Source organism: Cervus elaphus, chromosome 22 (genome assembly GCF_910594005.1).
Source record: "Cervus elaphus chromosome 22, mCerEla1.1, whole genome shotgun sequence".
Taxonomy (NCBI): Eukaryota; Metazoa; Chordata; class Mammalia; order Artiodactyla; family Cervidae; genus Cervus; species Cervus elaphus.
This window is the reverse complement of record NC_057836.1, coordinates 44,908,893-44,923,516: the sequence shown is the minus strand read 5'-3', so window position 1 is coordinate 44,923,516 and position 14,624 is coordinate 44,908,893. Positions and strand designations below refer to the sequence as shown.

General features: G+C 44.2%; 1 protein-coding gene and 1 pseudogene across 24 annotated transcripts in view; one reads left to right on the top strand and one right to left on the bottom strand.

Annotated features, from left to right (window-relative positions):
* The window catches only part of LOC122680648, a 31,773-nt pseudogene extending 17,867 nt beyond the window's left edge, over positions 1–13,906 (top strand).
* Positions 1–14,624, bottom strand: part of LOC122680078 (apolipoprotein L3-like) — a 411,694-nt gene that overhangs the window by 40,420 nt on the left and 356,650 nt on the right. For 13 of the 24 annotated variants that reach the window (XR_006336611.1, XR_006336609.1, XR_006336608.1 and 10 more), the window contains one exon: positions 956–1,274. The exons of 7 other annotated variants lie outside the window; for them this stretch is intronic. The gene's annotated coding sequence lies outside the window, so the exon portion shown is untranslated. Of the gene's footprint in view, positions 1–675; positions 1,275–2,942; positions 2,983–6,215; positions 6,848–7,168; positions 7,249–14,624 lie in introns of those variants that run through there. 4 more of the 24 variants (XR_006336613.1, XR_006336624.1, XR_006336625.1 and 1 more) reach the window with 4 other exon arrangements.

Here is a 14,624-nt window from a genome sequence, read left to right as displayed (position 1 = left end):
ATTCATGTCAATGTATGGCAAAAACCACTACCATATTGTAAAGTAATTAGCCTCCAACTAATAAAAATAATTGGGAAAAAAAGAAAAAAAAAAAAGTTAAAGTCCAGACCCAGTTGTAATGACTGTATTAGAAGATAGGGGCCTTTAAGGCAGTAATTACAGTGAAATGAGGCCATAAGTGTGTGGCTCTATTCCAATAAGATTGATGTCCTTACCAGAAGAGTCACAAGATCTCTCACTCTCTCTTTCTATCCCATAGCATGAAGTTGTTAACTTTTCTCTTTTTCCTGTGTCACTAAGGGAGAAAGAATCCCAGCTCACATGGAGGGAACCCAGAGCACTAAATCTGTGTATTGACTGATTCGGGTGGAGGTGGGTGGGAAAGAAACTGAACACCTGGGTGTCTGCATGAGCATTTGAGAACAATAGGACGAGCACCTGTCTGAGGCCAGACACACTTGGTAAGCAGGTGCTTGTATACGAGAGAACTGGGCAGGTGTCCCAATTCAGCACGGGGCAGGGATATTGTGGAGGAGGGGAGAGCTTTCCACCTAAACTAACACATTCCAGGTAGAGGGGACAGCATCACACTCTACAGGACCTGCTATGTGGCCCAGGCCATGGACACCCATTATATTTGATCCTCATCACAATATAAGGCAATATTCCTCTCACTTTACAGGTGAGGTCAGGTAAGGTGCTCCACATCACACAGGTGGGAGATGGCAAAGGCCAGATTGAGGTTCAGTTCAGGGTCTGCTGACTCTCACAGAGCAGCTGGGCTGGCTTCTGTGGTGAGGCCCAGGGGCTGGGAGCAAGAGGAGGTTCAGACCAAACGGAGAGGGCAGGAGAAGCCCCGTCTGGCCTCGGGGGCTCCTTCTGCTGTCCTCCCTCCCCATGGGCTGTCCTGGCCTCACTTCTGCATCACTTGTTGGGTGGTGGGGGAAGTGAGCACCTTGGACTTGGCTCCCTGGGCAGAGGGCCTGGCAGAGGGCCTTGTGGGTGGACCCCTGGCTGCTGGGCTCTCCTGACTCCTCTAGGGTCTCAAGGATGCTTTTCCATCCTCTTCTTGGTTCTTGATTCTTCTCTAGTTTATTTCGGCCGTTGGCATCACCTCAATTCTGGGTCATAAGTAGAAACCAGCCAGATAACAGATTGGTGACTAGCTGAGCAGTCCCCCAGATCTTCTGAGCTTATGGTGGTAGCGGCAGGGTCTCAGAGATCTCCCTTAAGCTCCTTCTCTGCATCAGGATGGAAGGAGGTGTGGCTTCACCCTTGAGAAAGAGAGAGGGGCAAGGTCTATGGTTATTTCCCCTGGGATGGCCATGAGTACCACCAGGGACTTAACCCAGCGTGGTTCTTTGGCCCCTGGACTCTGCTGGCCACTAGTTAAGGAAAGTTACTCATCCTCCCACCAGCTCCCTCCAGGTGGAGTCAGAGTCCTGCTCTTCTGTTGGGGCACAAGGAGAAAGTAATCAGAGAGGAGAAAGCCACTTGTGAGGCTAGGAACTGTGAAACCAGAGACAGAAGGACAGACAGGAAAGAATATTCTGGAAATTACACAAGGTTGGGAACACTTGTGTTTAATAATTGGTAATAGGTGATATTGATCCAGTGTCTATGACACGCAGGCCCCTGAAACTCACCTAAACTTAGGTCAACCCAAGTTTTCACTGTGGTGCCAGAGTCTCAATTTGAACCCAAGTCTTTCTGATGTAAATTGCATGTTTGTGATGACTATGCTCTACTCCCTATAATATACAAAAATATTTACTTGTGGATATATGTTAATTGGTAAATGAGCCTTTTCATTCCAGAGTGATGTCTTGCTCCCGGTGCTCAAGTCTCTGTCTTGGGATAAAGTACCTGGTGCTTCAGCTCCCACAGCCCATGCCCTCCTTGCTTCTGCAAGAGCCTTTATCCTACAAGGGCCTGGAGCCCCATGATCCCCGCCCCATCCTGCAGCCCTGCCCTGGGTGGCTGAGGACCTCTGATGGGGCCCAGTCTTCTTTGCTGTCCTCCCCTGACTATTAAATCTGGGACTCTTTTTAATTATTTGTGTAAATAATAGGGCAAAGAACACTCTTCTTGTAGAAAACTTTGCTTGCATTTGACCTTTTCCTTAAGCTGTTTCAGAAGTAGAATAACTGTGTCTGGGCTTATCAACATCTAAGCAGTTTCCACACTGCTTTGGAAATATACTGCGCCAATTTACATTCATACTCAGCCTTTCAGTCTTGCCAGTTCTCAGTTGTCTGTTTTAAGTAGCAAATCTTTATATAGAGAGAATTTCTTTTGATTCTGGTTATGACTACCTTGTGTTGGGAGATGACAAATGAAAGCAAATGTTGCTTATGTTTATGTACTATTTTAAGATTTCAAAAGGGCTCTTATTAACTACCCTTTCTGAAACCTGGCTGAAATGATAGTAAAGGTCCTTATAGTTAGAGTAACAGCTATTGATGAGAGTGGTTTGTGTTTCTGATTTTGATCTGTGCTGGTATTTGCTCTAAGATTTCATAAATTATAAAGCATATTTTCTGATAAGCCGGAAGTTTGTACCCTTGTATCCTTGTTTATAGCTGAGGAAGCTGAACAATAGATGCTTTGTGATTTGTCCAAGGTCAGAAACCTTGTTCAGCATAGACTGGGTTCCAACCCACTCTTGGGCTCAAGAACCCATACTCTGCCTCTCCTCACTCTGTGGCTAAACAAACAAACAAACAAACAAAAAAACCCATGAATGGTGGCAATAGGAGCCTAGAGTCTTCAACACATATTTGAGGGCTGAGTGGACGGAGAAGTGGTAGCTGAATAGAGAAGAGCAGAGGGAGAGAAATAGCAAGAGTGAGTAGAGGCAAGACAAATGGTCCGCTGGGCAGCGTCCCAGAGAGGGGCCAAGATGAGAGGGAGCCAAAGGGGAGAGCAGGGGACAAGCTCACCAATCCCATGGTGCATCCCATATTCACAGCAGCCTTAAGTCTGCAACAAAGGGGGAAAATCAGAATGGAAAGACTCCAGAAAAAAATTTCTGTTTTATGGAAATCGCAGGTCCTCATCCAATCACTCTACAGAAATATGCCAATCAACCCTCCTCCATCTTAATATGAATGGGCAATCCAGGATTAGACATATGAGAAATATGACAACCTGGAAAAGAAGGACTATGATAAACAAATAAAAATGACATCAGAAGAAACATATAATTAAAAAAATTATTTATTTATTTAGCCAAGCTGGATGTTAGTTGTGGCACACAGGATATTTTAGTTGTGGCACATGAACTCTTTGTTGAGCTTGTGGAATCTAGTTCCCTGACAAGGGGTGGAACCCAGACCGCCTGCATTGGGAGCATGGAATCTTAGCCACTGGACCACCAGGGAAGTCACAAAACAGAGAATTTTGAAAATTGAAAAAATTTGAAAACTCAAACCCATGTCTCAAGAAGATTAGAAAGATATTTTATTCATAAAATGAGAACAAGATGCATGGAAAAGGGAAATAAATAATGAAACAAACAAAAAATAGATCTTGGAAATTAATAAAGTGTTTGTAACATAACTATAAAAGAAGAATGGAAAAGACAGTCAAAGAAAGCTTGCAGAAAATCAAACAAACAAAGGACAGAAGAAATGGAGCTAAATGGGGAATAGAAAGGTTACCATCCACAGTTGTTTCTGAGAAAGTTATTTGGGAGTGAGATGTAGGGAGAGAAAAAGGTGTGTGCTTTTATGGAGTGAGATAAGCCATAACTATGAAAGATGTGGATCCAGGAATTGGGAACATCAAGCCAGAGAGAAGGGAATCCAGGGATCACAGCTGGGCACGCAGCAGACCTAGAGAGAAACCTGTGCAGAACGGGATAAGAAGTTCAGAGTCTGTAGGGACAGGAGACACAGTACCAGATGAGGCATAGTTTGAAGAAATGGGGGAAATGTTGGAGTTTAAAAATGTTAACACTCCTGTTTGACTTTTAATTTTTTAAACAAAACTTAGCATTTACATATATATATATATATAATATATATATATTATATATATATATTTCAATGCACTGCGTGGCTTGTGGGATCTTAATACCGTGACCAGATATCAAACCCTGGTCCATGGCAGTAAAAGTAGAGTTAACCACTGTACTGCCAGAATATTCCCAAAACAGAGCATTTAAATATGAGAACTAATGGATTTGTTGTCAAACAATATGAAAATTAAAGTACACTGCTAAATGTTGGGAGATGAAGCCCTGAAGGAAGGAAAGGATTAATATTTCCTTTCCGTGTTTGTTTCATTATTTATTTCCCTTTTCCATGCATCTTGTTCTCACTTTATGAATAAAATATCTTTCTAATCTTCTTGACATGTGGGTTTGAGTTTTCAAAAACTTTCCATTTTCAAAGTTCTTTCACCAGAGTGGAGTCAGGAAATACTGGCTGCACCTGAGGACCTCAGAAATAAAAGTTTAAATAAAATGCTTACAACTACAAAGATTTCTGATACAGGATATAAATCTAGTGATATAATGATATTATGAGAAGATGAGGAAAGGTATAAGAAAATGGATTAACATAACTGAAATTATCTTTCTTGGTAAGTAATTAAGTATCAAAAATTTTAAATCAAGAGAAAGAAAATGCAGTACTTAGATTTTTATTAGATACTGTGGTTGATGACTCCCCTCTTTGCACGAAGCAATATTCCAAGTGCTTGGTAGGCTTTCAATCACTTTCAGTTCTAACAATGACCCTTTAAGAAACTAATAAAAAATAAAAAATTTTAAAATAAAATAAAAAAAAAAGAAAGGAAAGTGTCCAAAAGTCTGTTCTATGCATCTGTGTCTCTTTTTCTGTCTTGCATATAGGGTTATCATTACCATCTTTCAAATTCCATATATATGCCTTAGTATACTGTATTGGTGTTTATCTTTCTGGCTTACTTCACTCTGTATAATGGGCTCCAGTTTTATCCATCTCATCAGAACTGATTCAAATGTATTATTTTTAATGGCTGAGTAATATTCCACACAGTATTGAAACTTGTATATTATCAAACGTGAAACAGATCGCCAGTCCAGGTTGGATGCATGAGACAAGTGCTCGGGGCTGGTGCACGGGGATGACCCAGAGGAATGGGGTGGGGAGGGAGGTGGGAGGGGGGTTCAGGATGGGGAACACACGTAAATCCATGGCTGATTCATGTGAGTGTATGGCAAAAACCACTACAATATTGTAAAGTAATTAGCCTCCAACTAATAAAAATAATTGGGAAAAAAAAAGAAAGGAAAGTGAAGCTCAGAGAGATTAAGTAATGTACTCAAAGTGCCCAGAAATTGCCAGAACGAGCAATTCGAGTCCAGGTTCCTATCTCCGGAGCAAACATTCTCACACTATTCTGTCCCCCAATATAAGAATATCATCTAAAGACATTAATTAATTATCCAAAGAAAAAAGCTTTTCCTTGGGAAGGAATGATCAGAATTCTCTGTAGAAATTGATTTATTTTAACAATATGCACTTAGCACTTTGGATTTTTTTAAACTTTAAGACAGCAGAAGTCACTTTATAGTAGTTAGGAATCCACAAGAATGGGGTTGTGTCTGTTGCCACTCCTTAAAATGGTGGGAGCAATCAGTTCAGTTCAGTTCAGTTGCTCAGTCATGTCCGACTCTGCGACCTCATGAACCACAGTATGCCAGGCCTCCCTGTCCATCACCAACTCCCGGAGTCCACCCAAACCCATGTCCATTGAGTCAGTGATGCCATCCAATCATCTTATCCTCTGTCATCCCCTTCTCCTCCTGCCCTCAATCTTTCCCAGCATCAGGGTCTCTTCAAATGAGTCAGCTCTTCACATCAGGTGGCCAAAGTGTTGGAGTTTCAGCTTCAACATCAGTCCTTCCAATGAACACCCAGGACTGATCTTCTTTAGGATGGACTGGTTGGGTCTCCTTGCAGTCCAAGGGACTCTCAAGAGTCCAACACCACAGTTCAAAAGCATCAATTCTTCAGCGCTCAGCTTTCTTTTAGTCCAACTCTCACATCCATACATGACCACTGGAAAAACCATAGCCTTGACTAGATGGACCTTTGCTGACAAAGTAATATCTCTGCTTTTTAATATGCTATCTAGGTTGGTCATAAGTTTCCTTCCAAGGAGTAAGCGTCTTTTAAATTCATGGCTGCAATCACCATCTGCAGTGATTTTGGAGGCTAGAAAAATAAAGTCAGCCACTGTTTCCACATCTATTTCCCATGAAGTGATGGGACTGGATGCCATGATCTTAGTTTTCTGAATCAGGTGAAGTACAAATAAGAAAGAAGCCTGACTCCTGCTGTGACAACTGTCAATGTAGGAAACATATTCATGTTGATGAAACCAAGTTCTCTAAAAACATAGGGGTGATAACACACATAAACCAGAATAACCAGAGTGAACGATGACCTTAAACAGACATATTGTCCAGCAGCATCTTGGCCACACACATGTGCATCCATGGGCTTCTGTCCACTCAAAGGAAGCAAGATCCCTTGCAAGGGAGGTGAATTCCAGAGGCCCATGTCTCTGCTCCTACAAAGGCAAGGATGCTCTTGAAGATGCTCAGAGCAGTGGTGACAGGGGGCACCCATATAGAATCATCATCATCATTCTAATGGAAAATAAATATTATCTTGTTTAATTGGACCAGGTTGAGTCTGTTAAAGGCCATTAGTCCATAATAATATTAAAATGAGAACGTTTCAGAAAAAAATATATCTAAAAAGGATTCACGTGTACACATTGCCAAATGTAGGAGAGCCACCACGGACCTACTGTATAGCACACACAACTCTGGGCAGCGTTCTCTAATAACCTACATGGGAACAGAATTTGAAAAAGAATAGATACACATATATGTATAACTGAATCACTTTGTACACCTGAAACTAACAATACTGTTAACTCTACTCAATACAAAAGAAAAATTATATATATACCACCAAAGTTAGATATTAAAATAGTAGTTTTGTTGTGAATAAGAATTAGTATAATGGGAAGTGTTTAATTCTTAATTGAATTTAATAAGAAGAGGAGTCTTGCATTCTATGGCTATTTTCCCTTCGGTTTATTCATGTGAGCATTTATAAAGTTTTGAGAAATAAAACAAGAAAAAACCTGACATCCCGAGACTGACCTGGTGTCACAAGAGGGTGATGCTCTTCTCCTGTTGGATGTAAAGGCTCTCACAGAACTCCAGCCTCACACAGGGTCACCCTGAGAGCAGGAGCAAAGGAGACAGCAAACACCCATCACTGCGCCCTCACCCACACCTCGCCCCCTCCCTTGGCTGAAAAGCAACACTGCTCCTTCTTTACCATTTACACCTTTATCCTCGCTCTGGTCTCCACACAGGGAGTTACTGAGACTCTCATTGGTAGAACTGCCCCCCGTTCTCTGCAGCACCCAACCTAGAGTGGCCCTGTTTCCTTACAGCCTCCCTCAAATCGCCTCACCTGAGCCCCATCCTAGAATCTTTCTTTCTACACCTTCCTCTGCGATGCCCAGGGTTCTCCCTCAGGAAGAGTAACCTAACCCTCAGCTTGCTCGCTAGGAAGTGTGTCTGGTGGCAGAGACTGGAGGTACTGACATGTGGATGGAAGAGAATTCATACAGGCAGGCACCCCTTGAAGCACGTGGGAGAGGAGAGCTGGCTGGTCCCCTGCCTCCTTCTCTGCCTGGAAGCTGTATGACCCCGGGAGCCAGGGTAGCCAACCGAAATCATGAAACACGAGGACCAAGAGCCAAGGCAGAGAGAGGAGGAGGGTATCAGCAGAAGAAACTGCCCTCGGATCATGCCAAACACTTGTAAATGTGGCTATACCCTTGACCTCATCCCTCCGTCCTTCTCTCCCATTCTTGTTCTGGTCCTGACCCTTGTCTGGGGTCTCAGCTGCCTGTGGATGCTGGACGGTGCTCCCTCTGCTGGGTTACTATCCCAGGCATCCTGTTCTGTTAGTCTCTGACTGGTCATTTGTTGGTGGGAGGAAGAGGGGAGGAACCTGGAGAAGCCTGTCTCCGCCCAACTGTATGGCCAGAGGCAAGCCTCACAAAAGAGTGTGTTCCTTTTGACTGCAGTAGGTACCTGTTAAATATGTCCTGCTTTAAGGAGAAGCAGAAGGAGACAGGCAAGGAGGGAGGGAGAGCAGGAGAGGAGGAGGAGACAATGGAAGGAGGGGATAGGTAGAATGGAGAAGAAAAATAAGAAGAAACACAAAATAATGATCAATCCTGAATCCCAAAGGTATCTGAATGCACACCTGAAAGGAAAAAACAATTACAAACATACTAGGCAATAAATGAAAGCATACTGGTAAAATACTGTTGAGTTGAGGAAACTTTTCTCACCAGGACACAAATCCCAGAAACCAGTGAATCTCTTAAAAATTAAAAATTGCAAGGGACACCATAAACCAGATCAGAATACAAGAGACCTGGAGACAGTGTTTGCATTATTTACAACATCCTCAAGATGTTGTAAGGGTGAACATCCTCAACAGCCATAGGAGCTACAAACCCACATGAGCAGACTGAAATCAGCTTTTTAAAAACAAGTAAGAAATCTGAACAAGCAATTCCCCAGGAGGTGTCTTGCCCAGAGTCACACAGCTCTCTGTGGGTAGAGCAGAGGCCAAGACTAGGCCTTCTGACATGGGTATTTAGGTTGGGAATGTGATTTCATTATATTTTTAAAACTGATAAAATTGAACACTTTATTCTCTTTTTACTTTTATTTTTTGTTTTAGCTGGGCCTCTTAGCATATGGGATCTCTGTTCCCTGACCAGGGATAGAACCAACACGACCTTCAGTGGAAACATGGAGTCTTAACCACGGGACTGCAAGGAAAGTCCTAGGAATGTGAATTTAATAAGCCCAAAGTTTCTAGGTTTGTCTCTGCCTGTCTGAACACATAGATCTAAGGTCATGCCCCTCCTATTATACTGACATGTCTACAGTTTGGCTTTTTTAATCTTAATATTGCAAAACCAGGATCATAACACAGACATAGTGCAGTAAGCCCTTCTCACTTCCTCTATCAGGGCCGTCCTCCTCTGCAGAGGATCACTGAGCTGAGGGCCTGGCAAGCACAGGAAGCCAAAGCCCTGGGTCTCCCCACTTGGTCTCCTGCCCCTCCCCTCTCGGGGCTCAGTATCCCCCAGGGCCTGGCACTGAGCAGGCCCTCAGAGACAGGGTGGTGATGAGCCTGGATTCCTTGGATGTCAGAAGGAACCCTTTCCCCATCAGCCTCAGCACAGCACCTGGGGGCAGCCTCAAGTTGGCCAGGCCATAGGAGGAGAGGATCTGACCTCCTCCATCCCCTCTGCCTCCTACAAATTTCCCAACAGACTGTGTACCCTCAAGACCCACCTTCTCTCCGGGGTCACCACTCACATCGCAGGAGTCCACATCCCGACCTGGGCCCACCTGAGCAGGTGTCGCCCTCCCTCTGCTCTGTTCAGGGGCCCAGGGGTACGGGAGGAAGCCCTCAGACACACCTGCCTCCACATCCAGGCTCTGCTCCTGCTTCACCTGCTGTCTCGGCCCTGAGCTCTTTGAGCTTCCATTTCCTATCTCTGTCAGCTAGTGACAATCATCCTTTCCCCAGACATTCATCCTGAGGATAGGGAGGTGAGCGGGGTCCTACCCCACTGTTTACCCAGGAGTCTTCGTCTGGCCGAATGTGAGCAAGACCCAGTTGTTCTCAGCTCTGCAGATGTGCCTCCCTGCAATGACTATACACACCTTCTGGACCCAGATATACCCGGAGAAGAAAAGGGGAAAATGAACGTCCTCACTTCTGAGTGGCTCAAGTCAAACACTCTGCCCACCAGGTCCCACCCTGGGTTTGTCCCACCCTCGCTGCTGACCCCCTGAGAGAAACAAGCCCAGTCCTTACATGCCAGGTTCTTATCAGGTCAGCACATCCTGCCTTAGGCTCCGAAAAGGAAGACTTGCCACCAACAAACCGTGACGCTCTTGGCCAATCACTCCCCCTCCCCGTGGGCATCTTCCCAGCGTGCCCTCTGTATCCCTCCTCCCTCCCCACACACACTCACCAGCCTGCCTGCCTCATTCACCTTCATCCCACCAGCACATGGCACAGTTCCTGAACATACCAGCTGCTCACCACATACAGGTCATACTGCTGCTGCTGATTGCCAGGCCCATGTGGGTTCTAGGACCCTCTGCCAGGGACACCTGCTTATACCACCTGGAAAAATCATGCTCATCCTGTAAAACTCAAATTGGAATCACCTCCTCTGAGAAGCCCTCCAGGACCTCCCCTGCAGAGTCCACTCTCCCCTGCTCTGCTCCCATGGTACCTGGGAGAGGGGCCTAAGGCCACTCCTCAGCCACTTTGTCCATGTCCCACCTCTATCCCTTTTGATCAGGTACCTGTAGACTTGGTCTTGACGGCTAGGACTGCACCAGGCTTTTGGGGCCCAGTGACACATTCAAGGAGGCCCAGCTTTGGTGGTCCATGCCACTGGATAAAGGAAGAAGTTCCTGGGGGACCCCAGGTGCCTCACTGGTACCGAATTCGTCTACCAATGCAGGAGATACAGGTTCGATCCCTGGGTCAGGAAGATCCCTTGGAGAAGGAAATGACAACTCACTCCAGTATTCCTGCCTGGGGAATCCCATGGACAGAAGGAGCCTGGCAGGCTACACTCCATTTGGTCACAAAGAGCTGGACATGACCTAGCAACTAAATAACAACAACAACAATAGCAGAAAGTTGTGGGAAGGACTAATAGCATACTGCTATTTCTAACCCAGATTATTTCTACTTGACAACAGATACACTTCTCTCCAAATTGAGGACTTTTCCAGGAAGGCTAGTGCCCTGGCAACTCAGAAAAGTCTAAAACATAAACTAGCTGTGTTTCCTGTTTGGATCCTGAGCAAAAAGAAGAGCTGAACATGTCCATGTGTTTCCTGTTTAACCTGAAACATCAACTCTAAGAATTGTTGGCTCTGGTTTACAGATGAAGTAACAGAGAAGATATGATCCTACAGTCTGAGGGTCTTGCAGGTGGTGCACTTTTTGTCAAGCAGAAGGGGCTGCAGTGGGCCTGGACTCCCGCCATGGAGGTCCACCTGACCTCCGTCAGGGCTGCAGGGCCTGATGCAGAGGGCAGAGGGTGCTGGGAAGACACCATGTGGTGAGGGAATGATTGGCCAAAGGCCTCACAGTCTGTTGGTGGCAGGTCTGCCTATTCGGAGCCCAAGGTAGGATGTGCTGACCCGATGGGACCTGGCATGTCAGGACTGGGTTTGTTTCTCTAAAGAAGTCAGCAGGGAGAGTGGGATAAGCCCAAAGTGGGGCCTGGTGGGCACAGTGTTTGTTTGACTTGAGCCACTCAGATGTGAGGGCATTCACTTTCCCCTTTCCTTCTTCAGGTCTGGGTTCAGAGGTGTGTCTGGTTATTTAGAGACACATAGCTGGAGGCTGCATCTGAAGGAAGGTGTGTGTTGAGGGTACATAGTCTGTTGGGAAATCTGTAGGAGGCAGAGGGGATGGAGAAGGGAAGGGATCAGACCCTCTCCTCCTGTGCCCTGGCCACCTTGAGGCTGCCCCCAGGTGCTGTGCGGAGGCTGTGAGGGAAAGGGTTCCTTTTGAGAAACAAAGAATCCGGGTTCATCACTAATCTGTCTCTGAGTGCCTCCTCAGTGTTAGGCCCTGAGGGGACACTGAGGCCTGAAAGGGGAGGGACAGGAGACCAAGTAGGGAGCCCCAGAGCCTTGTCTTTCTGTACTCGCCAGGCTCTCAGCTCAGGACTGTGGGTGATGGGTGGTCCTGTGCGGGAGAGGATGGCTCTCAATGGAGGAAGTGAGATGGGCTTACTGCACTATGTCACATTATGATCCCAGTGCTGCAATATTAAGATAAAAAGCCAAACTATAGACATGTCAGTATAACAGGAGGGGCATGACCTTAAATCTATGTGTTCAGACAGGCAGAGACAAACCTAGAAACTTTGGGCTTATTAAATTCACATTCCTAGGACTTTCCTTGCAGTCCCGTGGTTAAGACTCCAAGTTTCCACTGAAGTTGTTGTTGGTTCCATCCCTGGTCAGTGAACTGAGATCCACATGCCAGGAGGCCCAGCTGAAACAAAAAATAATGAATAAAATGTACAATTTGATCAGTTTTAAAAATATAATAAAATCATATTCCCAATCTATATACCCATTTCAGAAGGCCTGGTCTTGGCCTTCGCTCTGTCCATGGAGAGCTGTGTCTGCCCCCAGATACTGTGGGCAAGTCACCTCCTGGGGAATTGTTTGTTCAGATTTCTTACTTATTTTTAAAAAGCTGATTTCAGTCTGCTCATGTGGGTTTGTAGCTCCTATGGCTGTTTAGGATGTTCACCCTTATCTACTGCAAATATTGCAAACGCTGTCTCCAGGTCTCTTGTATTCTGATCTGGTTTATGGTATCCTTTGCAATTTTTAATTTTTAAGAGAGCCACTGGTTTCAGGGATTTGTGTCCTGGTGAGAAAAGTTTCCACAATTTAGTATATTCCCATTATGTTTTCATTTCTTCCAATATGTTTGTAGTTTTTTTTTTTTTTCTTTCTTTCTGGTTTACATTTAGATTCCTTTGGGTTTCAGGATTGATTGAATGATTGAGAAGAAGCTTTTTGTTTCTTCTTCTTCCTCTTTTTCTTCTCCATTCCAGTCAATGTATTAGGATCCCACAAGCCATGCAGCACATTCAAAAAAAAGTAAATGTTCAGTTTTGTTCAAAAAGTTAAAAATCAAAGAAGAGTGTTAACATTTTTGTGATGTTTTAAATATTTTCTGTAGAGCTAACTTTTACCATACAGTTGCATATGGTTTTTACATGGCTTTAGTTTTTCCTGATGTTTCTAATTGCTTTTTATTGTCACCCCTTCACTGTTTATCTTCACCGTTTCCTACATTTCTTTCCACCTGTGCTCATATGATACCAAGTCCCCTGTCTCCACAAACACCTAGATTTCTTATCCCATTCTATCCCATTCTGGACTGGTAGCTCTCTAGGTCTGCTGCATACCCAGCTGTGACCCTTGGATTCTCTTCTCTCTGGGTTGATAGTCCTGATTCCCGGATCCATGTCTTTCATGGTTATTCCTCAGCTCACTCTATAAACACACATACACACCCCTTTTTTCTCCTGCAGCTCACTTGCAAATAACTTTCTCAGAAACAACTGTGGATGGCAACCTTTCTGTTCCTCATTTAGCTCCATTTCTTCTGTCGCTTGTTTGCTTAATTTTCCGCAAGCTTCCTTTGGCTTTCTTTCCAATCTTTCTTTACAGTTATTTTGTAAACACTTTATTAATTTCCAAGATCTGTTTTGTTTGTTTCATTATTTATTTCCCTTTCCCATGCATCTTGTTCTCATTTTATGAATAAAATATCTTTCTAATCTTCTTGAGACATGGGTTTGAGTTTTCAAAATTCTCTGCTTCATGACATCCCTGGTCCAGTGGCTAACGCTCCATGCTCCCCACACAGGCAGCCTGTGTTCCATCCTTTGTCAGAGAACTAGATTCCACAAGCTCAACAAAGAGTTCATGTGCCACAACTAAAATATCCTGCATGCCACAACTAAGATCCAGCTCAGCCAAATAAATAAATAATTTTTAAAAAATTATCTGTTTCTTCTGATGTCATTTTTATCATTTATCTTAGTCCTTTATTCCAGGTTGTCATATTTCTCATTTGTCTGATCCTGGATTGCCCATTCATATTAAGATGGAGAAGGGTTGACTGGCAAGCATTTTTGTAGAGTGATTGGATGAGGACCCGTGATTTCCATAGGACAGAAAATTTTTTCTGGAGTCTTTCCATTCTGATTTCCCCCTCTGTTGCAGACTTAAGGCTTCTGTGAATATAGGATGGGACATAAGGCCTGTGAGCTTATCCTCTGCTGTCCTCACTAGCTCCCCTTTATTTTGCTCCCTCTCTGGGACTCTGCCCAGCAGACCATTCTTCTTGCCCCTACACACTCTCGCTGTTTCTCTCCCTTTACTCTTCTCTATTCAGTTATCACTTCTCCATCCAATCAGTTTTCAAATAGGTGTTAAAGACTCTGGGCTCCTATTACCTCCATCCATGATTGTTTAAAAGTACCCACAGAGTCTGAAGAGGTCAGGTATGAGTTCTTGAGCCCAGAGAGTGGGTTGGAACCCAGCCTATGCTGAACAAGATTTCTGATCTTGGGCAGATCACAAAACATCTATGCTTCAGCTTCCTTAGCTGTAAACATGGATACAAAGGTACAGACTTCCGGGTTATCAGAAAACATGATTTATAATTTATGAAGTCTTGGAGCAAATACCAGTGCAGAGCAAAATCAGAAATACAAACCGCTCTTCTCAGTAGCTGTTAGTATAAGGACCTTAGCTATCATTTCAGCCCGGAGGTTTCAGGAGGGGTCATTAACAAGTGCTTTTTTGAATTCTTAAAATAGTACATAAACATAAGCAACATTTGCTTTCTCTCATCATCTCCCAACACAAAACAGTCACAACCAGAATCAAAAGAGATTTTCTCTGTATAAAGATCTGCTACTTAAACAAACCACTGAGAACTGGC